The sequence below is a fragment of the Cherax quadricarinatus genome, chromosome 61 (assembly GCF_038502225.1).
Source record: "Cherax quadricarinatus isolate ZL_2023a chromosome 61, ASM3850222v1, whole genome shotgun sequence".
Classification (NCBI taxonomy): Eukaryota; Metazoa; Arthropoda; class Malacostraca; order Decapoda; family Parastacidae; genus Cherax; species Cherax quadricarinatus.
Genome location: NC_091352.1, coordinates 14619646 through 14642705, shown reverse-complemented (window position 1 = coordinate 14642705; position 23060 = coordinate 14619646). Strand labels below are relative to the sequence as shown.

The following is a 23060-nucleotide window of genomic DNA, read 5'->3' as shown; positions in this document are numbered from 1 at the left end:
ACTCATTTTATAAACATTCGCACAAAAATCACAATCACCAACTCCAAACAATATCTAATACACTCCTTCAATACCACCAACACATACCAGCACAGATAGGGGATACTTCCTCCCATGACATCACAACACTCCATCCTGTGTTTACTTGACGTCACACACCCCCACTTTACTTCATTTAATATATTGAGAGGAAGCTACTTGTTTCAACTCGTTATATCTCCAATATCTAGATCACCAGAATCAAGACGTTTACTAAATTCTATAACCCCACTCACTAAGATCACACATTTTTGCACACATCTCTCTTAAAACATCATAACGAAGATCACTAAAACTATCTATACTTACTAAGATCACATAACATTTTGTCTTCTAACTCACTCACCACCAATTACATCTAATTCACATTTACACATTTCATTAACCGAAATTACATCTCATCCACAAATCCTCCTCATTCTCCAGACTTTACAACATTAGCACAAAAAAACTAACTCATACACATAGACATGAGACATTACCACAACTCAACATACTGACTAACTTTGAACCAACTCTGAACATCACCAAAACACCACTGAACAATATCTTCAAAAAATATCTTGCACATCATTTGAACACCTTCAAAAACACCATCAAACACCTCCTGAATACTCCCAAAACACTACTGATTACTTACCAAATCACCACTGAATACTACCAAAACACTGTCAAAATCACCAGAAACTGTTTAGCATCACCAGCTAACACCCTATTTTATAGAAATTCAAATCACTATAACCAAGAACTCTCCCCATGGGCGCAAAAAAAAAAAAAAACACTTGAACACAAACCCCAATACACAAACACTTAGTACATGACACACAACCGAAAAACATATCTTGTACACACATAAATCTACAATTCCATTCACTAACATAAGCTTGTTATAAAGCCATTATATACAAATTACTCATTTATAAATACACAAAAATATATGATACTGAGAACTTTATTGATTTAGCTGATTAATTTCACTGTTAGCTAGCAACATGGATGTTCAGATAGATGATTTCAGTGACAAACATTATTTTCATTTTCAGCTGGTATTTGTAACACTATACATTTGTCCAGTACTTACTATGTTGTATCATGTACTAGAATGATGAGGAGTTCATATGATCACAGAATGGAGTGAATATTGCTTATAAGTAATCAGGCACCTAGTGTCGTGATGGGCCGTCGGGGTTAAAACATCTCTAGGTGATATACGGATGAATAAGGAAGGATGTTTTAGGGTTGATGTGGATGAGAAATATGATATGTAGCATAAGTGAGAAATGATAAATGTGGTATGAATATTTAGTTTGAGAAAAAATGCGTAAAACAGTTTTATTTTTTGATGATTATAACAAATTTGGTGGGTAAATTGTATTAATATTTTTAGTTGATGAATAGTTAACATGAAGTTAGTAAAGTGATTGTGTATTAGTTGGAGGTGTGTGACTTAGTTCTGGTAATGTCTCATGACATGGTAAATTTTTTTGTGCTTATGTCTTATATTTATTGTTAATATGTCAAGTATAGGTTTTGGTGTATGTCTTAGTTATGATGTGTATGTCTTAGATGGAGGTGAATGTCTTAGATTTAGTGTGTATGTCTCATGTCTTAAATTTGTGATTGAAATGTGTAAGTTGTGGATGTGTTTGTATTATTTTTTTTTTTTTTGGTGATGATGATATGTTATAGTGCTCATGTTATGTTATAGATGTTGGTGGAAGTGTCGTGGTATTTTTTGTGTATGTCTTATTTTTGTGCGAATGTTTAAAAAAATAAGTGTTTTCAGTGATCATAGTAGTTTTGAGATGCATGATCTTAGATTTTTGATGATCTTGGTGATGAGGGTTGATAGATGGTGGTAAACATGATATGGAATTGGTGATCGTGATTTTTGTGTGAATGATTATAAAAATGAGTGTTTTCTGTGATATTAGTGGTGGGGTCATAAAATCTGGTAATCGTCTTGGTTATAGTGTTCTTAGATATTGTGGGTACAACAGGTTGAAACAAGGTGGGTTGGGTGTGATGTTACCGACCGCCAAGTAAACACAGATGGGAGTGTGACGTCACTGGAGGTGACCTCGCCGGTCCTGTGAGGTGTGACATCGTGTGTTGGTGGTAGTGAGGTGAGTGCGCTTAGATATTGTCAAGTATGATTTTTTTTGTGTGAAAGTTTATAAAAAAGTGAGTGTTTTCTGTGATATTAGTGATTTTTGAGGTAAGTGAATGTGAGGGAAAAGTAGGTGTAAGTGGGGTTAAGGTTGTTCGGGCAACCAGGAACCATTAGCGAGTTACGTTGCGCGCGCACACACCCCCCCCTCTCTGGCGGGCTGGGGCAAAACTAGTTCCTGGTGTCCGATTTGTTAAAGTTTCTACTCTTGGTAATATTGACCTTACCTGGTGTGGACTGAAGTTTGGAGAGTCACTTCGCCTCCACTCTTCTCCTAATCAGGTAGGGTGATCTACCAGGAGTATTACTGTTTGTTCTTTTCTAGTGTTTGCTGGTTACCAGTAATGATTTTGGCATTTATCATTCTTTTTCTTTCTTAAATGTTATATTATCATGACTATGGGTAACCAGTTTTATTTTCTCTTATTTGTCAGCTCTGTTCCTGGCGTGGTCTTCCAGGATAGACGCCAGATAAAGGGGCAAGACGTGTGTTAATAATACTTATTAACATTATTCTACAACTACCGGCCCTTACCTATTCTACTTGTGCTCCATCCAAGTGGTAGGAGATTCCAGAACATCGGATTACCATCTGCCCAGGATAACCTACATAAATAACATCAGAGGAACTATCCAGGGCCATACCTACTCCTACCCAACTACAAGAACTGAAGGCCAATTTTTTTTTTATTATATTTAAATTTTAAGTAAAATTCTAAAATCATTTTTCTTGTTTTTCCTAAATCATTTCTTTATTTATTTTTCCATTAGTTTTTGTTCAGTTGGAAGGCGTTCCACTGACAATGGCGACCTTGCCAGGATCCGACTCTTGAAGCAACATCGTCCTGATGGTTCAACTGGTTGTGAGTATAACATTTAAGATAGAAAAGGGTGAGTTAGTTGAGGTGTCAAGTCATTACTGGTAGTCTGGTTGACTTACCGTTGTTTGGTTCTAAGGTTCGGTTTAGAAGTTTACCTATTTGTTGGACCTGGGGAACTTTGATAATAACCCCTCCTGTGTGAACCGTGTGTATTTTGCTTAGTGAAGGCTATTGAGCCCACAAGTGTATTCTTCCAGGGAGAAATATTTATTTCATTTTCTACTTTGGGAAGTTTAAAGTGTGCGGACTGTGTCCCTCTTTTGTAACAGACGTTACTGTTAATTTTAATTGTCAGTTGAAGTTGGGTGCTTAATATTTCTTTTTACAAGATGGATTCTTTAGATTTCTGGTTGAAAGCTGGAAAGGAAATGGGATTTACTGGACAAAGCCTTGATAGTTACATTACTGCTAAAATGGCTATTGAAGAGAAAAAGGAACAGGAAAGACTAGCTCGAGAGGAGAAAAGACTAGCTCGTGAAGAGAAAAAGGAACAGGAAAGACTAGCTCGAGAAGAGAAAAAGGAACAGGAAAGACTAAGAACTCATGGACTTACAGTTAAACCACAAAAGTGCTTTCTTGGCTATCATAAGGTACAATACCTTGGGTTCATTATCTCTGATAACAACTTTTCACCACTTCCTAATAAGACCAAAGCTGTTTTAGAAAGTACGTTCCCTGCTACTAAAAAGTTATTAAGAAGTTTCCTTGGATCTGTCAACTTCTATAGAAATTTCGTACCAAATCTAAGTAGCTTAACTTCAGTTCTTACAGACTATTTGAAAAAGGGTGTCAAGGAACCTCTTAGTTGTTCTGAGGAAGCCAACCAAAGCTTCGAAGAAATTAAGAGTATATTTTCAAACCCCCCTGTCCTAAAATTACCAGATATTAATAAAATATTTTGTCTCCGAACAGATGCCTCCCATTCTGGACTCGGGGCTGTACTACTTCAATATTATGAGGAGACACCTTTCCCAGTATCTTTCGCCAGTAAGAAGCTTCTGCCCAGAGAAGAAAGATATTCCACTGTGGAGAAAGAATGTTATGCTTTAGTATGGGGTATAAGTAGATTTAAATACTACCTATACGGTAAACCCTTTGTGCTTGAAACAGATCACAAGCCACTGATGTACTTGGAAAACTTTAAAGGGTCAAATAGCAGACTCTTGAGATGGGCTCTGGCTATTCAGCCCTATAAGTTTAAAGTCGTTTATATTTCTGGCTCTGAAAACCACTTTTCAGATTGGCTGAGCCGAGGTTGTATTTAGTGCTTTTCCCTCTGTTCGTTGACTTATTGACTCCGTCCATAAGTTTTGGAAGGGGGTATTGTGAGGGAAAAGTAGGTGTAAGTGGGGTTAAGGTTGTTCGGGCAACCAGGAACCATTAGCGAGTTACGTTGCGCGCGCACACACCCCCCCCTCTCTGGCGGGCTGGGGCAAAACTAGTTCCTGGTGTCCGATTTGTTAAAGTTTCTACTCTTGGTAATATTGACCTTACCTGGTGTGGACTGAAGTTTGGAGAGTCACTTCGCCTCCACTCTTCTCCTAATCAGGTAGGGTGATCTACCAGGAGTATTACTGTTTGTTCTTTTCTAGTGTTTGCTGGTTACCAGTAATGATTTTGGCATTTATCATTCTTTTTCTTTCTTAAATGTTATATTATCATGACTATGGGTAACCAGTTTTATTTTCTCTTATTTGTCAGCTCTGTTCCTGGCGTGGTCTTCCAGGATAGACGCCAGATAAAGGGGCAAGACGTGTGTTAATAATACTTATTAACATTCTACAACTACCGGCCCTTACCTATTCTACTTGTGCTCCATCCAAGTGGTAGGAGATTCCAGAACATCGGATTACCATCTGCCCAGGATAACCTACATAAATAACATCAGAGGAACTATCCAGGGCCATACCTACTCCTACCCAACTACAAGAACTGAAGGCCAATTTTTTTTTTATTATATTTAAATTTTAAGTAAAATTCTAAAATCATTTTTCTTGTTTTTCCTAAATCATTTCTTTATTTATTTTTCCATTAGTTTTTGTTCAGTTGGAAGGCGTTCCACTGACAGTGAACATGGGTGATTGTTGTTGGTGGTTGTCTTAGATTTGTGTGTGTAGAAGATATGTTTTCAGTTGATGGTGATCATGTACTAAGTGTTTGTGTATTAGGTTTGTGTTCAAGTTTTTCTTTTTTTTTTTGCGCCCATGGGGAGAGAGTTCTTGGTTATAGTGATTTGAGGGAATTTCTATAAAATGGGTGTTAGCTGGTGATGCTAAACTTAGTTTCTGGTGATTTTGACGGTGTTTTGGTAGTATTCAGTGGTGATTTGGTAGTAATCAGTAGTGTTTTGGGAGTATTCAGAGGTGTTTGATGGTGTTTTTGAAGGTGTTCAAATGATGTGCAGAGTATTTTTTGAAGATGTTCAGTGGTGTTTTGGTGATGTTCAGAGTTGGTTCAAAGTTAGTCAGTATGTTAGTTGTGGTAATGTCTCATGTCATATGTGTATGAGTTAGTTTTTTTGTGCTAATGTTGTAAAGTCTGGAGAATGAGGGAGGAGTTTGGTGGATGAGATGTAATTTCGGTTAATGAAATGTGTAAGTGTGAATTAGAATGTAAATTGGTGAGTGAGTTAGAGAAGACAAAATATTATGTGATCTTAGTAAAAGTATAGATAGTTTCAGCGATCTTCGTTATGATGATGTTTTAAGAGAATGTGTACAAAAATGTGTGATCTTAGTGGTGGGGTTATAGAATTTGGTAAACGTCTTGATTCTGGTGATCTTAGATATTGGAGATATAACAGGTTGAAACAAGTAGCTTCCTCTCAATATATTAAATGAAGTAAAAGTGGGGGTGTGTGACGTCAAGTAAACACAGGATGGAGTGTGATGTCATGGGAGGTATCCCTATCTGTGCTGGTATGTGTTGGTGGTAGTAAGAGGAGTGTATTAGATATTGTATGGAGTTGGTGATTGTGATTTTTTGTGCGAATGTTTATAAAAATGAGTGGTCATTGATGATAGTTGATGGATGTCTTAGTTTTTTTTTTTTTTTTGTGTGTGTACATGTTATGTTTTCAGTTGGTGATGATCCTGCTGTAAGTGTTGTTTGGAAATGTTCAAAGGTGTTTTTTGTGAGTATTCAAATGATTTATGAGAATGTTTTTTTTTTGCGCTCATGTTATATAATAGTCTGAGGTGAGTGGGATCGTCTTGGTTATAGTGATTTGAGGGGATTTGTGTGAAAATTGGTGTTAGTTGGTGGTGCTGATCTTAGTTTCTGGTGATTTTTAGTGTTGTTTGAGCAGTATTCGGTGCTGTTTTGGAAGTATTCAGTGGTGTTTTGGGAGTATTCAAAGGAGTTTGATGATGTTTCTTGAATGTGTTCAAATGATGTTTTTGGAGTAATCAAAGGTAATTGATGATGTTTTTGGTGTTGTACAAAGTAAAGTGGTGTGTGTGTGTGTGTGTGTGTGTGTGTGTGTGTGTGTGTGTGTGTGTGTGTGTGTGTGTTAGTGTTGATAATGTCTCATGACATAAGTGTAGGAGTTAGTTTTAGTGATACTGTTGTAAAAATCTGGAGAATGAGGGAGGAGTTTGGGGGATGAGTTGTAATTTAATGAAATATGTAAGTGTAGATAAATTAGAGATGTCAAATCTTATTTGGGAGTAATCAAAATGTTGACTTGGAAATGTTTCAGTGTTGTTTGGAAAATGTCCAGAGGTGTTTATGTGAGTATTCAAATGATTTATGAGAGTGTTCGAAGTAATCTGTGGGTTGTTCTGTAGTGAGATGATAAAGGTTGTCGATGAGAGAATATTTCTTGAGAGATATTGAGAAAAGGTGGTCTCAAGTGATGATGTATGAGAGTGTTTTGAAGGTGTTCAAAGTAAAGTGAGTTGTGTGTGTTAGTTGGTCATAGAATTTTATCTTGGTTACAGTGATTTTAGTGGATTTGAGATGGGTGATGAGATGCATTTATGGATGTGAAATGTGATTTTTGTGTTTGTTCTGAAGAGGTGTGTTGGGAGACGGGTGAGTAGGTGTGAAGAAATGTGGGTGAGATGGAAAGGGGTATGGAAAGGGTTGTATTAAAAATTTAATGAAATATGGGGGTATTTTACTGAAAATAAAGGTAATGTGTGAATATTATAAAAGAAATTATAGAAGTGAAAAGTTATGATACACTGGAAAAGATTAGAGTGTGTAGAAACATGTCGCAGTAGTTGGGTAGTGAGATTACTTGTTGTGAGTATAATATTAATTTATGTGGATACAAGGAGATGGGTATGGAGAGGATTTTATTAGAATTTTAGTAATGTAGGGAGGAATGTGTATTACATTTTAAGATTCAATAAAAAGAAGGGGAAAAATTTGTATCGAAAGAGGAAAAATTGTGAATAAATTGGTAAGTGATGAGGGTTGTGGGTATTGTTGTCGAACTAGAGATATCGAAAAAGATGTTATAAGTGGGTTGTTGTTGTGGGTGTTGTGGGGTGTTGTGAGTTGTGGGTGTTGTGGGTTGTGGGTGTTGTCGAACTAGAGATACCGAAAAGATGTTATAAGTGGGTTGTTGTTGTGGGTGATGTGGGTTGTGGGTGTTGTGGGTTGTGGGTGTTGTGGGTTGTGGGTGTTGTTGTCGAACTAGAGATACCGAAAAGATGTTATAAGTGGGTTGTGGGTGTTGTGGGTTGTGGGTGTTGTGGGGTTGTGGGTATTGTTGTCGAACTAAAGAAACCAAAAAACAAAATGTTATAAGCGGGTAGTTTTTGTGGGTGTCGTGGGTTGTGAGTGTTGTGGGTTGTGGGTGTTGTCGAACTAGAGATACCAAAAAAGATGTTATACGTGGGTTGTTGTTTTGGGTGTTGTGGGTTGTGGGGTGTTGTGGGTTGTGGGTGTTGTGGGTGATATCGAACTAGAGATGCTGAAAAGTGGTTATAAGTTGTGGGTGTTGTGGGGTGTGGGTGATGTGGGTTGTGGGTGTTGTGGGGTGTGGGTGATGTGGGTTGTGGGTGTTGTGGGATGTGGGTGATGTGGGTTGTGGGCGTTGTTGTCGAACTAGAGATACCGAAAAAGAGGTGATTCTGTTAGTAAGTGTTCGTGTGTGTTTGGTTTGTGTTCATGTTTTTTGCGTTCATGTTACATCTTAGTTGGAGGTGAGTGTACTCATAGAAATTGGTAATCGTCTTGGTTATAGTGATTTGAGAGGATTTGTGTGAAAATGGGTGTTAGTCTGTGATGTTGATCTTAGTTTATGGTGATTTTGGTGGTGTTTTGACCGTATTCAGTGGTGTTTTAGTAGTATTCAGTGGTGTATTTGGGAGTACTCAAGTGGTGTTTGAGACTATTCAAAGGTGTTTTTAAAGGTGTTCAAATGATGTGCAAGAGTATTTATGAAGGAGTTCTGGGAGTATTCAGTGGTGATTTGGGGGTGTTCGAATGATGTTTTTGGAGTATTCAAAGGTAATTGATGGTGTTTTTGGTGTTGTTCAAAGTAAAGTGTCTGAGTTAGTTTTTGTGATACTGTTGTAAAAATCTGGAGAATGAGGGAGGAGTTTGGGGGATGAGTTGTAATTTATTGAAATAATATAAGTGTAGATAAATTAGAGATGTCAAATCTTATTTGGGAGTGTTTCGGTGTTGTTTGGAAATGTTCAAAGGTATTTTTGTGAGTATTCAAATGATTTATGAGAGTGTTCGAAGTAATCTGGAGGATGTTTTGTAGTGAGATGATAAAGGTTGTAGATGAATATTTCTTAAGAGATATTGAGAAAAGTGTGTGTGTGTGTGTGTGTGTGTGTGTGTGTGTGTGTGTGTGTGTGTGTGTGTGTGTGTGTGTGTGTGTGTGTGTGTGTGTGTGCGTATTAACTTTGTATATGTAAAATTGTGACTAGTGAATTAATCGAAAAGTGGTTATAAGTTGTAAGTGTTGTGGTGACTTTTTTTGGTGAAATAGTTAAAACGAGAAAAATGTCTAGACTTGTGTTGTATTTTGTAAAGAAATTGTGGATTGTTGAGGTTATTAATGAAAAAAATGTGAAATTATTTGGGTTATCCTGGGTTAAGAGTGAAAAATGTTTAATGTTTTCCCTATGTTGTATATGAAATGTGTAATACTGAGATGGTGACGACGAAGAAGATCCAGAACGAAACGCGCAGAATTTCTTCAAGAGAAAAATATGTTGATTTTAGTCAATGAATTGTACCTTATTTTTCAATGAATTTTTTTGTTGGATGTATATGAAATGCATTGGTTGTATAATAAATAGTGTTATCCTGCATTTTAAGTTATTGTCTGCTTGACAAGATTCAGCCTGTGTGTGTTTGGTCATCATGTGACGTCACTGACCGCCGAGTAAACACAGGTGGGGTGACGTCACACTTGTTTAGACCTGTAGTAAGAGAAAGTGCCATGCCCCATAGGGGGAGTTCATTTGAATGCTTAACCCTAGAGGGGGGAATCCAAAAAACTTGATGCAAGGAGATGGAGTCTTTGTATTATTTGATATCGAGAAAATCTTGATCCGAGGAGATGGAGTCTTTGTATTATCGAGAAAAACTTGATCCAAGGAGTTGGAGCAGAAATTTTGGGGTAGAAGTGGATGATGGGGGAAATCTTTGTATTATTGATATCGAGAAAAACTTGATCCAAGGAAGTAGAGCAGGAATATTTGAGGTAGAAGTGGATGGTGGGAGGTGTGGGGGCAAAATCTTTGTATTATTGATATCGAGAAAAACTTGATCCGAGGAGATGGAGAGCACATGAAATTCAAAAAAAATTCGAAAAAAATCGGAAAAAATTTCGAGGAGTGGGGGCGATCCGGACGACGCTGCAGAAGGCGCGGGCGGGCGCGGCGCGCGCGGCGCACGGGGGGCGTTGGTGGGGGGGGTTGAAGGGTGAGGTGGTCGAGGGTGAGGTCAATGTCGCGTGTCGGCGCGGACGGGCTGGCGCTCGGGAGGGCGCGCGGGCGCGGAAGGAGACCGCTCAGCCGCAGGGACCGCTCAGCCGCAGACCTTTTCAGGAGGGACCGCTCAGGAGGAGCCACTCAGCCGCATGGACCACTCAGCCACCTTCAGTCAGAACTACTTGTATGTATACCTCTCCATGTATACATCTCATGATATTCAGGTGATATCAGAATATGCAAAACAACCACTGTCAAAGAATAGTGAAATTCCAAGCGCTTTCGTGACTTCTCACATTATCAAGGAACTATCTAGTTCCTTGATAATGTGAGAAGTCACGAAAGCGCTTGGAATTTCACTATTCTTTCACAGTGGTTGTTTCGCCTCTCTCTTCAGTGTATATAGTGTAAACGTAAATATTTTATATTATTCCCTTGACTGTTCATAGGCCTGGTGTGACTTACAATAGGCCTACTGTCATAATCAGTTTCAAGTGCTTCCTTGAAATATTTGTTTTAATTACGATACTCGGCACAAATTAAAACTTTTTAATTTTGCAAATTTGTTGAAAGTCTCGTTAATTTGATCGGAAAGTTCAAGAATAAATCAGTCATAATACCGTGACTGGAATAATATGTATATAACCCGCACTTACGAGAGGAAACGTGTGCCCATGTTTTGCTCAATTCACTCAGTTCAATTCTCCTAAATGTCGGTTATTTTGTTGGAAAGTTATGTAGGACAAATTTTTTTTCCTGCCACCATTATCAAAAAAATCAAATCAGAATTGCTTTTATCCCATTTTGGGACCCTATAAAAAATAGCAATGATAAGAAGACGCTACCACCCGATATCCAAGAGATAGAAGGAAAAACTTACATAAGAAAAAATATGTGATCTCATCAGGGGAATCGAAACCCCTGGAGAGGCATCTGCGCCTCATCAAGGAGAGGACGTGTAGGATCTGATTCCTCTTTGTGCGACGTTCCTACCTCATATACTTCCTCCCGGGGAAGGTGGGGCTGCCAGGCCTCGCTCTCTGCTCTAGACGCTAGGGAAATCATCATCTTTATGGAGATTAGAAGAGCATCTTCCATACGTTAACGCCACCGATGATGTTATCTCAATATGCAACTGTTATGTTTGTCCCTGGAGGATAGTTGTGTTCCTTGATGCTCAGCAACACGCTGATAATGGATGTTTTCCAAACCTTGAAGGAGGAGCTGTGATTTTATCCTGTATGTGGTTGTGTTTTGTATCACCGTAAGTGCAAATGAACCGTAGTAGAGCCGTGGAAGAAAGGTGCTGCTGACAACGTGGATAAAAAATCGTATGTAGGTTGTGTATACTGAGAAATGAAGTGGAAATAAAAGCTTACTTTTGACCTGTCTTGATTGTAACAACATGCAGGGGAAAAGATCTTTGAGGAAGCATTGAGTCTGGCATCACTAAGTACATAACCAGTCTAGAGTAATTAAGAGGCATAGCCAGGAGCTGTGAATCGACCTCTGTAAGGAGAAATAGTTACACACACACACACACACACACACACACACACACACACACACACACACACACACACACACACACACACATACACACACGTACGTTTCCTTTCATCCATTTACAGAATTAGATGTAACTCGTCAGGGACTAGCAGACACCCACTTAAGGTAATTACTCTCCTTGAAACGGAATCACTCAAAGCCAGGTGTCGCCACTTCTCTCAAATTATTGCCGAACTCAGGTAAAAATTAACGACTCATTTGGAGAGTTAATTGCAATCACACTAATGAAGCAAATTTCGTAACGACCCAATGATCACATTTTTTATATATATTTTAATATATATATTTATATATATTTTAATATATTTTACATATATATATATATTATATATTAATTATAGTGTTGAAATTAAATTGGACTCTTATGTAAATGAGATTGTTTCTTCCTTTCCAGGTCATCTTGTCTCAGTGGCAGACGACTACTGTCTTAAAAATACAATAACGTTTTAAAGAGACAATTAGGGTTATTTCCACAGTGATCCTTCATATAATTATCGATTTTGAAAACCAGTTTGTGATTGATAAAAAGACACACAGCAAAAACGAGACCTTTACTAGCACGACGTTCCGTCTATCACGTATCTCGACCAGATTTGACCTGGAGTAGTATGAGAATTGACCTTGACTAGGCTTCAAGGATTTCCCAGAATAAAAGCATCGTTAACCGGTATACTTTTGATATACCTTTGTTATACCTTTGGTATATCTGGTATACCTTTGATGAGTTCAGTAAGTGTTCCTACTCCGGGAACCGGGCCATGGGCAAGGTTTGTTTGTTTGTCTGGTCAACCAGACTGTTGCTGCTGTTTGTGGCCCGCTGCCCCACATATCCATCACAGCTTGGTGGATCTGGCACCTGGTTAAGATACTAGCCCTGTTTCTTTTACCTAAAAAAGCCAATAGGTTCTTCAAATGGAACACTAGTAAAGAAAAATCGCACTGACATCAAAGCTGACAACTTTTTCAGCTGACAAGCCAAAACTGTTCCAACGTTCAAGTAAGTTCTCATAGTCACATGAGAGTAACAAAAACATGCGACCGACAGGATGAGTCAGGTCAATGAATGTCAGATGATACCAGTTCCGCGTAATGGTTAACTCGTATCGTTCTCATTCCAGCTGAGAAAACAAATGGACATGCGATATGGTGTAATGATACAGGTCGGTTGGTTAATGGGTTTTGTAGGCTATCGACTACACGAGGGTCATTAAGGCTGCAGACAACATGATCACTACCAGTCAAGAATGTTCTAATAACTTAAAGGGGGATTATACTCTCAGCATATACACTAAGAGCTATACACAGTTATACACAGCTATGCACTTTTCATTGGCCATGTCCTGCCACCTGAGTGATACTAGTTTATTGTTTTTCTTAAATGGAAGTTATCATTTATTGTCGCGCCATTTGTAAAATTATCGGTAACATTTATGTATCTATGTTTTTTTTCATCAAACCGTCCACATCCCACCGAGGCGGGGTGACCTAAAAAGAAAAACGAAAGTTTCTCTTTTTAAATTTCGTAATGCATACAGGAGAAGGGGTTACTAGCCCCTTGCTACCGGCATTTTAGTCGCCTCTTACCACACGTATGGCTTACGGAGGAAGATTTCTGTTCGACTTTTCCATGGAAATTAACGGAAATAAACAAGAACAGGAACTAGTAAGAAAATAGAAGAAAACCCAGAAGGGTGTATATATATATATATATATATATATATATATATATATATATATATATATATATATATATATATATATATATATATATGTTTGTACATGAAAGTGTAGTGTAGTGTGACCTAAGTGTAAGTAGAAGTAGCAAGACGTACCTGAAATCTTTCATGTTTACGAGACAGAAAAAAGACACCAGTAATATATATATATATATATATATATATATATATATATATATATATATATATATTATATATATATATATACTCTCCATGGGGAAATGGAAAAGAATTCTTCCTCCGTAAGCTATGTGTGTCGTACGAGACAAAATAACCGGAGCAAGAGGCTAGTAACCCCTTCTCCTGTATAAATTATATATATATATATATATATATATATATATATATATATATATATATATATATATATATTATATAAGGTCGTGCCGAATAGGTAAATCTTGCAATTTTGGCTTAAATAGCAACGCTCTTCTTGCCGAATAAGGCAAGCGAAAATTTGTGTATGCAATTATTTCACAAGAATAATTTTGAACCTAACAATAAAAAAATATATTTCATTGTGTTTGCACCACTGATCAGCAACCAAAATGCTTCCGAGACCAGAGTAGCAATTTCCAACTAATTTTAGGTCACAGAATTATTAAATTATTGTAAACTTACCTAAAATATATTTAGCTAGATTAAGCTAAATTAAATTGCGCTTGTAAGTTTTCTAATTTTTTTTTGGTACAAAATTTTTAATTTTACATTAACATTATATATATAAATAGTACATGAGGTAAATATAAACTGTTGTGAGGGTGGGAAGGTGGTACAATGTGTGAACGAGACATTAAAGCGCCACTGTTTACTAATGTGTCCGGCCTGTAGCACAATATTTAATTGTCGGTGTAAAATAAACGTCACGTGACAATTGTGCCGGAAAATACACAAGTGAGGCGTGCCAATTGCGCTTTGGTACTCAATGGACCGTGCCAGTTGTGCTTCTGGAAACAAACGCAACGAGAGGGGGGGCGGGGCGCTGTATCCCCTGGTTGACGACCTAACTCGATACAGCAAATACATGCCTGTATTGTTAATTTGGCGACTGTAAGAGCAGTGTGGTTAATGTATAATGAAAACACATAAAAGGTACTATGGGTTAGGTTAGGTAAGGGTCGTCAGGAAACAGAACAAGTGTTTCTTGGTGCGGGTCTAATATAGATGACCTGCCGTTGGAGCTTTACGTCATCTGACCGAGGCCTTCCGCCGGCTTACCCGTCCACCCCTTTAAAAATTATGGTCATAGTTATAACCACTTAGTATGGAGGATCATTAATTTGGACGTCTCGCTCACCTGGTAAGCGAAATTGCCCATTAAAGAGCGGTCCAGGAGCTGGATGGCTGGCGCACCATTGCTTAATTTTAATGATGATATATTGTATATATTCTTCTGTTGCGTAATCAGCATCCCTGTATATGATCCTTGCGAGTTTAGCGCTTAATTTTTTTATTATTATTTCGTTATCATCAATCCATCTGTAACTTATCAGTTTTTTAAATGTTTACTTAAAAAAACAAATAAGCTGAAAGATATGTTAGGTAAAAGGACACAGATGCAACTAATGTGACATTTTACTGTGGCAACGTTTCGCTCTCCAGGATCTTTGCTAAGTGAAACTTTGCCACAATAATATGCCACACTAGTTGCACCTGTGTCTTTTTTCCCAACATATTTTCTGTAATTGTTTCATTACAGGATGAAATGTAAAGCAGATAAAGGTCCGCAAGATGATGTGTTTCCTCCAAGTTACTCGTACTGCATCTTGGGCTGGTAATTTCTTCTCCCTCTCAGTCTCCTCTTCCACCTAATTCATGAAAAAGAACTACAACTACTAGTTACAAATTATCGGTTCCATTAACATCAGCTGGGGACAAGAGCTGCACTGTATTGTAGTGGGGAGAGTTCTCTATGATGCCTGGTAGATGGGTGACCTCTCTTCAGAGTACCAAGTCCACTACGTGATACGTTGGAGGACATTTTTCAACTTGCCTTGGACGATACTCCGCAGTCAGTGTGAAATATATATGTATGACCTGATATACTTCGAAGTGTAATGAACATTTGTCATTGTTTGAGTAAATCCAGTGGAGAATTAACGAGAGATTTGATCTGTATATTCAGTCTCCATTTCACGTCCTCTTTAGTAGACACAGAAATGGTAGAATAAATAGTTATAATGGCACATGAACATCTCATTTTGCTGTACCTTACCTTGAAGCAGCTCAAAAAGTGCGTGCCTTTATATACCCCTATAAATATATGTTCGACTTGCTGAGGTCGACAATATCAATGGGCCGCCACTGACACCTGCCTTACCTCAGAGAAGTTCCTCTCCTATCTGTTGCTGTCTTGCAACATTGCGTAGGTCCTGGGGACGCAAGAGAGTGCGACACACACACACACACACACACACACACACACACACACACACACACACACACACACACACACACACACACACACACACACACACACACACACAATATATATATATATATATATATATATATATATATATATATATATATATATATATATATATATATATATAGAAAAGAATAAACTTGCTTCAGGGAAAACTCAAGGTTCTCCCTGAAGCTGTTTGAGAATTTTCTCCTACCACCCCCTATATTTCAAGTATGTTTTATTTAAGGACAAAATACATTGGCCAAACATTCACAAAAATACAACACAAATACAACAGAAAGTAAAACAACATAGGTAACTCAGAGCTACATCTCGAATACTTCGTCCAGCTCCCCTGCGGTGGGCCACGTGCCCAGAATGCTGCAGGCATTTCCTCTCTGGATCGCAACACTGAGTCTCTGAAAGAGGAAGCTGGTCGCCCTGTGGTCCTTGGTTTCTATGATGAGATTTTCACCCAGCTCTTTGAGGAACTTTAGAGCACACTTGCCCCATGCTCCAAGGGTCTCCGACCACATTGGAATGAAGTTATAGCAAGGGGGAAGGTCTTCATATTTTCGGATCTTCTGGGTCACCCTGTGGCTGGCAGCTCCACCCCCTTCCACTACAGAGTATGGCAAGTAGGTGTCTGCCAATGTGGCAGCACAGGTGTAGTCCCAGGCAATCTGCTTTCCATCCTTCCAGGGTAGCATAGTGGCTCCATCAGGACGCTTTTGACTTCCATCAGACCTCTGTACTTGGGGTTCCCGTTGAGCTGGGCAACGAGCTGTGGCGAGGCTTCTCTTTATTATGTCATTGATCTCCTCATGTCTGGCATACTTCCCTTCTGCTGTGTGGCACACGAGACCATGAAGTCCGAATTGATCAGCTGTCGCCCTGCCGCAAATACACCTATGTTCGGTGAGGATGGGGGCGGCTAGGCGAAGAGCAACACCAATCCGAATGGCCTGTGGGTCGAGACGGGTGCCCAGGGAGGAATTGGGAACAGCTAACAGGAAATCTCCTGAGTGTGGTGCCTTCACTGCCAGGAGACGAGCTTTGTTCTTTCCTGAGGCGTTGGAGAGCATTGTGTTGGCGATTTTTTCCATGATCGGTTTGTCCCAGTGGGACTGTTTGTGCTGTTTGGGAGGAGCTGGTCTACTGGAGGAGTCTGTAAGGGTGTCCCACCGAATCGCTGCTTCAGTAAACCTGGGGTCTTGAGCTCCTACCAAGTCTCTCAAGCGTTCGGGCACTATCTTCTTGACTAATGCACTGGAAGCCAAACACGAAGACAGAAAAGCAGGTAAAGCAACATGCGTTGCTTTACGCACCCCTATACCTCCCAGTCGCACTGGGAGGGTTGCCTGATCCCATTGCTCATCCTCTAGTGACAGGTTCAGTGCCTTCTTAAAAGTTGATCTCAGGTGTGCGTCATATTCATCGAGTGTTGGGTTGTCTAAAGAGGGTGCACACCTCAAGAAGTAAGTGAGTCTTGGCATAGTAAGACACCTTGTGAGGAGATACAGAGCATCATGAGCATCAAGATCGCTTATTCTCTCCTCCATTCTCATCAGGTCATTCAATTTGTCCCTGAGGACAGTATCGATGGCCTGGTGACCCAGCGGTGCCCCCAAGAGGGTACTGTTGGACGGAGTTGTAGTTGAGACTTCTGGGAGGATTCTTCGCACAGCATTGATTATTTCCTGGTTCGCTGTGATGATTTCACACTTTGAGGGATTGAGGGTGAGTCCCAAGTCTTCTCCCTGTGTTTTCACCAGTTGTAGGTCCCCCACGAGGGACTCTTCAGTACCTGCCAGAGTGCCGTCATCCAGGTACCAGATATTGAGCTCACTGCGTAGGCTGGAAGTTAGTTCTCTTACTGCCAAGCAGAAGAGAAGTGGAGCGAGTGGGTCACCTTGCTGAACACCCTCTGATGATTGAATTTCATGTTCTCCAAACAAAAGAATTGAGGGTTTGCTGTAGCCGGCTGAAATGTAGGGAAAGAGACTGGGAAACCGAACCCGAACAGCTGGCAAAACAGCATCTCTCTTCACCATATTAAAGGCATTTCTAAAATCAAGTTTGACTATGGCCTTGTCTTCTGGTAGGTCCCTGATGTAGGCCCTTGCCGCATGAGCTGCAGCTTCACTGCCTCGAGAGACCCCAAAGCCCAATTGGTGTGGCTGGAGTAAAGTGGCAGCTTCTAGGCGAATGTTTCTCACTGCTGCTTTGGCAACGAGACGGCGAAGAGTGTTTCCAACTGCAATGGGTCTGATTCCCCCATGCCTCTTCTTCAAAGCACATAGTGAGGCTCCAAAAAAGAAAGGTTTAATTTCTTCTGGGATTCGCTCAGCCAGGCAATTGTTGACGAAAGTTGTTAACTCGGTGAGAAGAATTGATGCAGATTCACCGAGTACTGGATTTACCATCTCTTTGAGGTGCTGAGGTCGAATTCCAGTGTAACCTCCTGCAGATCCTCCTGGAAATGACACGATCGCCTTATAGACTTCCGATTCTGGCAAAATTAATTGTTCAGTGATGGGGTCTTCCTCAGGGTTGTCGTTGATGGCTATGGTGTCCCTGGTTGGATGCTTGTCTCTTAGTGCTTGGGCCGTGGTCTCATCCTTGGGGGTTACAGTGTCGTCACTTGTAATTATTCTTATTGCTCCCACTGTGTTACCTTCTTCAATTTTTTTGCTAACCTGTGCGCAAATTTTCTCGTTTTCAGTGGGACTTTTCTTGGGTCTGCCTCTTTGATTCCTGCGATGATGGGGCAGAGGGACACAGTTATCCGTTCTTGGGTAGTTGCGCACTGCCTTGATAACTGACGTGGTTAGCAGTTTGCCTCGTCTTTCAGGAACTGCAAGACAGACATTGCCGAACAAGAGTAGGTTGCGCCATGCTTGGATGGTGCCTCGGGCTTCTAAGTTGGTGGAGCCTCCATTCACCCGCTTAAGAAGGTCTGCAAATTTCCCTGCTGCATATGGGCGAGCCGCTTTAGGGATGTGGAATAGTGTACTGCTAGCAATGGATTTGAATGCCAACAGAAGGTTATCACAAGTGACGAGGTTGCCATTGGAATTGTCATCTGCCTGCGGAGGCTGTGGGCTGCTCTCTGCTGGGGGCATATGTGATCCTGCACATCCATTGTGTGCACGAATGCAGCCGTCCCTGTTGCGTGCTCGAAACTCTCCACACACCTGACATGTGCCTCTTCTTTCATTGTTGGGTGCATTGTTTCCCTGGCTTTGTGGCTGGCTGGCTTCATCGTCTGCCATACCTCAAACTGTGTGGTAAGCCCAGGCTGAAGGGAAAATGGCGCATGGCACATACCGCATGTGGTTCATGGTGGTGGTGGGGGGGAGGAGAGGGGTGTCCAGTCCTTGTGGTGGGCGGTGGAAGAAAGGGAGGAGTGGAAGATGTGTGATGAGGCGGAGTAGGGCACTCACTCCCTTCCAGGACAAGTCACTATATACCACAATGCTCTGTGCACATGTTACTATACACCACTATGCTCAGTGCACAGCCCCCACTATCAACGACACACAGCTATACACTTCACATGCTATGAGCATACCATGCACATACTATGCACTGTACACTATAGACTATATACACTATACACACGGTGAACAAGCACTCCATTGTTGTAACACGAGGTTCTTTTGGTCAAAAATTATTAATTTTTACATTATCATAAATGAAAAAAATATATCTTTAAACGTATAAGAGAAAATATTAATAAGGGGTTAATTTTAAATGAGTTCTTGCTAATTGACTAATTTTACTTACTCGGCACGATATATATATATATATATATATATATATATATATATATATATATATATATATATATATATATATATATATATATATATATATATATATATATAAAATTTCTATCACACTTTCGTATGTCGTCATGAGTTATGCAATGCTGGAAGATAGCAACAAACTGTATCTACATTGTATGTGAGGTCAAACACTGACATCACTGGGGACGTCACTAACTTCACTGGTGACGTCACTAACTTCACCGGTGACGTCACACTCCAAGTAATGATATTTTCGCGAATTAATTTAGCGAGCAGCGGTGGAAGTCAGTGTTAATTACCTGGCCAGCTCATCCTCTGGCAGCGATGTAGCAAGTAATTACTGATTTGTACCCTGTACTGTGTGAAAGTGAGAGAGAGAGAGAGAGAGAGAGAGAGAGAGAGAGAGAGAAAGAAATAAAGGAATTTTAAATCCCTAGTTTTCCTTATTAAAAAAATATTCAGTTTTTTAAATCATTTTATTTCTTAAACTGTTATTTAGTTTTATTATATAATGGGCCGAGGTGAAGGGCTCTTGATTCAAGGGATTAGAGCTGCCGTGCCCTGCTTTGGATCAATCCCCCTGTGTGACCCTAACGGGTTTAGCGCTTCCCGATGGACACACTGCTCAACTTTCAGTTTTGCAAGAAGCACTAAACCCGTGCGAGTCAGCACGCAAAAAAAGAAATGACGGGAGAAGGCTCGATCCTCCGTCCACGGATGTGACGGCAAGAGCTTTGTGTGTGTGTGAGTTTGTGTGTGTGTGTGTGTGTGTGTGTGTGTGTGTGTGTGTGTGTGTGTATGTGTGTGTGTGAGTTTGTGTGTGTGTGTGTGTGTGTGTGTGTGTGTGTGTGTGTGTGTGTGTGTGTGTGTGTGTGTGCGCTGGACACACATGATAGAGTTGCAACACACAGTGGGATCCAACTCTGTTATGGGAATAAAGACTCTTTTGTACCTTCAGTTCCGCGGAACACAGACATAACTTCAGAGATAGCTTATAATGAAAGAGAGAAAGTGAGTGAAAGAGAGACATTCAAGGTGATAGAAACTGAGTGAGAAAAATGTTGGATGTGTTAGCAAATGTTAGTGACTGGTACGTGAGTGACTGGTACGTGAGTGATGGTACGTGAGTGATGGTACGTGAGTGACTGGTACGTGAGTGATGGTACGTGACTGGTACGTGAGTGACTGGTACGTGAGTGACTGGTACGTGAGTGATGGTACGTGAGTGATGGTACGTGAGTGACTGGTACGTGAGTGATTGCACGTGAGTGACTGGTACGTGAGTGATGGTACGTGAGTGATGGTACGTGAGTGATGGTACGTGAGTGATGGTACGTGAGTGATGGTACGTGAGTGATGGTACGTGAGTGACTGGTACGTGACTGGTACGTGACTGACTGGTACGTGAGTGACTGGTACGTGAGTGACTGGTACGTGAGTGATGGTACGTGAGTGACTGGTACGTGAGTGATGGTACGTGAGTGATGGTACGTGAGTGACTGGTACGTGAGTGACTGGTACGTGAGTGACTGGTACGTGAGTGATGGTACGTGAGTGACTGGTACGTGAGTGACTGGTACGTGAGTGACTGGTACGTGAGTGACTGGTACGTGAGTGACTGGTACGTGAGTGATGGTACGTGACTGGTACGTGACTGACTGGTACGTGACTGACTGGTACGTGAGTGATGGTACGTGAGTGACTGGTACGTGAGTGACTGGTAGGTGAGTGACTGGTACGTGAGTGTTGGTACGTGAGTGACTGGTACGTGTGTGTTGGTACGTGAGTGATGGTACGTGAGTGACTGGTACGTGAGTGACTGGTACGTGAGTGACTGGTACGTGAGTGATGGTACGTGAGTGACTGGTACGTGAGTGACTGGTACGTGAGTGACTGGTACGTGAGTGACTGGTACGTGAGTGACTGGTACGTGAGTGATGGTACGTGAGTGACTGGTACGTGAGTGACTGGTACGTGAGTGACTGGTACGTGAGTGACTGGTACGTGAGTGACTGGTACGTGAGTGATGGTACGTGAGTGACTGGTACGTGAGTGACTGGTACGTGAGTGATGGTACGTGAGTGACTGGTACGTGAGTGACTGGTACGTGAGTGATGGTACGTGAGTGACTGGTACGTGAGTGACTGGTACGTGAGTGACTGGTACGTGAGTGACTGGTACGTGAGTGACTGGTACGTGAGTGACTGGTACGTGAGTGATGGTACGTGAGTGACTGGTACGTGAGTGACTGGTACGTGAGTGATGGTACGTGAGTGACTGGTACGTGAGTGACTGGTACGTGAGTGACTGGTACGTGAGTGACTGGTACGTGAGTGATGGTACGTGAGTGACTGGTACGTGAGTGACTGGTACGTGAGTGACTGGTACGTGAGTGACTGGTACGTGAGTGATGGTACGTGAGTGACTGGTACGTGAGTGATGGTACGTGAGTGATGGTACGTGAGTGACTGGTACGTGAGTGACTGGTACGTGAGTGACTGGTACGTGAGTCACTGGTACGTGAGTGATGGTACGTGAGTGATGGTACGTGAGTGACTGGTACGTGAGTGATGGTACGTGAGTGACTGGTACGTGAGTGACTGGTACGTGAGTGATGGTACGTGAGTGACTGGTACGTGAGTGGCACGTGAGTAATTGGTACTTGAGTGGCTGGTATGTGACTGAGTAACTGGTACTTGAGTAACTGGTACTTGAGTAACTGGTACGTGAGTAACTGGCACGTGAGTAACTGGTACGTGACTGGTACGTGGAAGAAATCTTGAGAGAGACTTGGCTAAGCTTCATCAGTCAGTATCAGTAGCAGTCTCAGCAGCAGTCGCAGGCACAGCAGCAGCAGTCGCAGCCACAGCAGCAGCAGTCGCAGCCACAGCAGCAGCAGTCGCAGCCACAGCAGCAGTCGCAGCCACAGCAGCAACAGCAGTCGCAGGAACAGCAGCAGCAGCAGTCGCAGCAGGAGCAGCAGTCGCAGCAGCAGCAGCAGTCGCAGCAGCAGCAGTCGCAGTCGCAGCAGCAGCAGTAGCAGTCGCAGCAGCAGCAGCAGCAGCAGTTGCAGCAGCAGTCGCAGCAGCAGTCGCAGTTGCAGCAGCAGCAGTCGCAGCAGCAGCAGCAGCAGTCGCAGCAGCAGTCGCAGCAGCAGTCGCAGCAGCAGTCGCAGCAGCAGTCGCAGCAGCAGTCGCAGCAGCAGTCGCAGCAGCAGTCGCAGCAGCAGCAGCAGTCGCAGCAGCAGTCGCAGCAGCAGCAGCAGTCGCAGCAGCAGTCGCAGCAGCAGCAGCAGCCGGGACGACCAGTGTCACCCAGCAACAGGGAAGTGCAGTGCAATAATGAAATAAAAACAGCCTGATCAATAAATAAGTAAAAAACGAAAATAAATAATAATCTGGATATTACACTCTCTCTCTCTCTCTCTCTCTCTCTCTCTCTCTCTCTCTCTCTCTCTCTCTCTCTCTCTCTCTCTCTCTCTCTCTCTCTCTCTCTCTCTCTCTCTCATAAACACTAATGACCATCCTATCAAGATAAA

At 41.3% G+C, this 23060-nt stretch overlaps 1 long non-coding RNA gene across 1 annotated transcript; it reads left to right on the top strand.

Annotated features, from left to right (window-relative positions):
- Positions 1-3624: 3624 nt before the first annotated feature.
- LOC138854508 (uncharacterized) lies at positions 3625-5078 on the top strand. Its single transcript, XR_011393710.1, has 2 exons — positions 3625-4639; positions 4792-5078. It is a non-coding gene; the product is annotated as an uncharacterized lncRNA (long non-coding RNA).
- The last annotated feature ends 17982 nt before the right edge of the window (positions 5079-23060 follow it).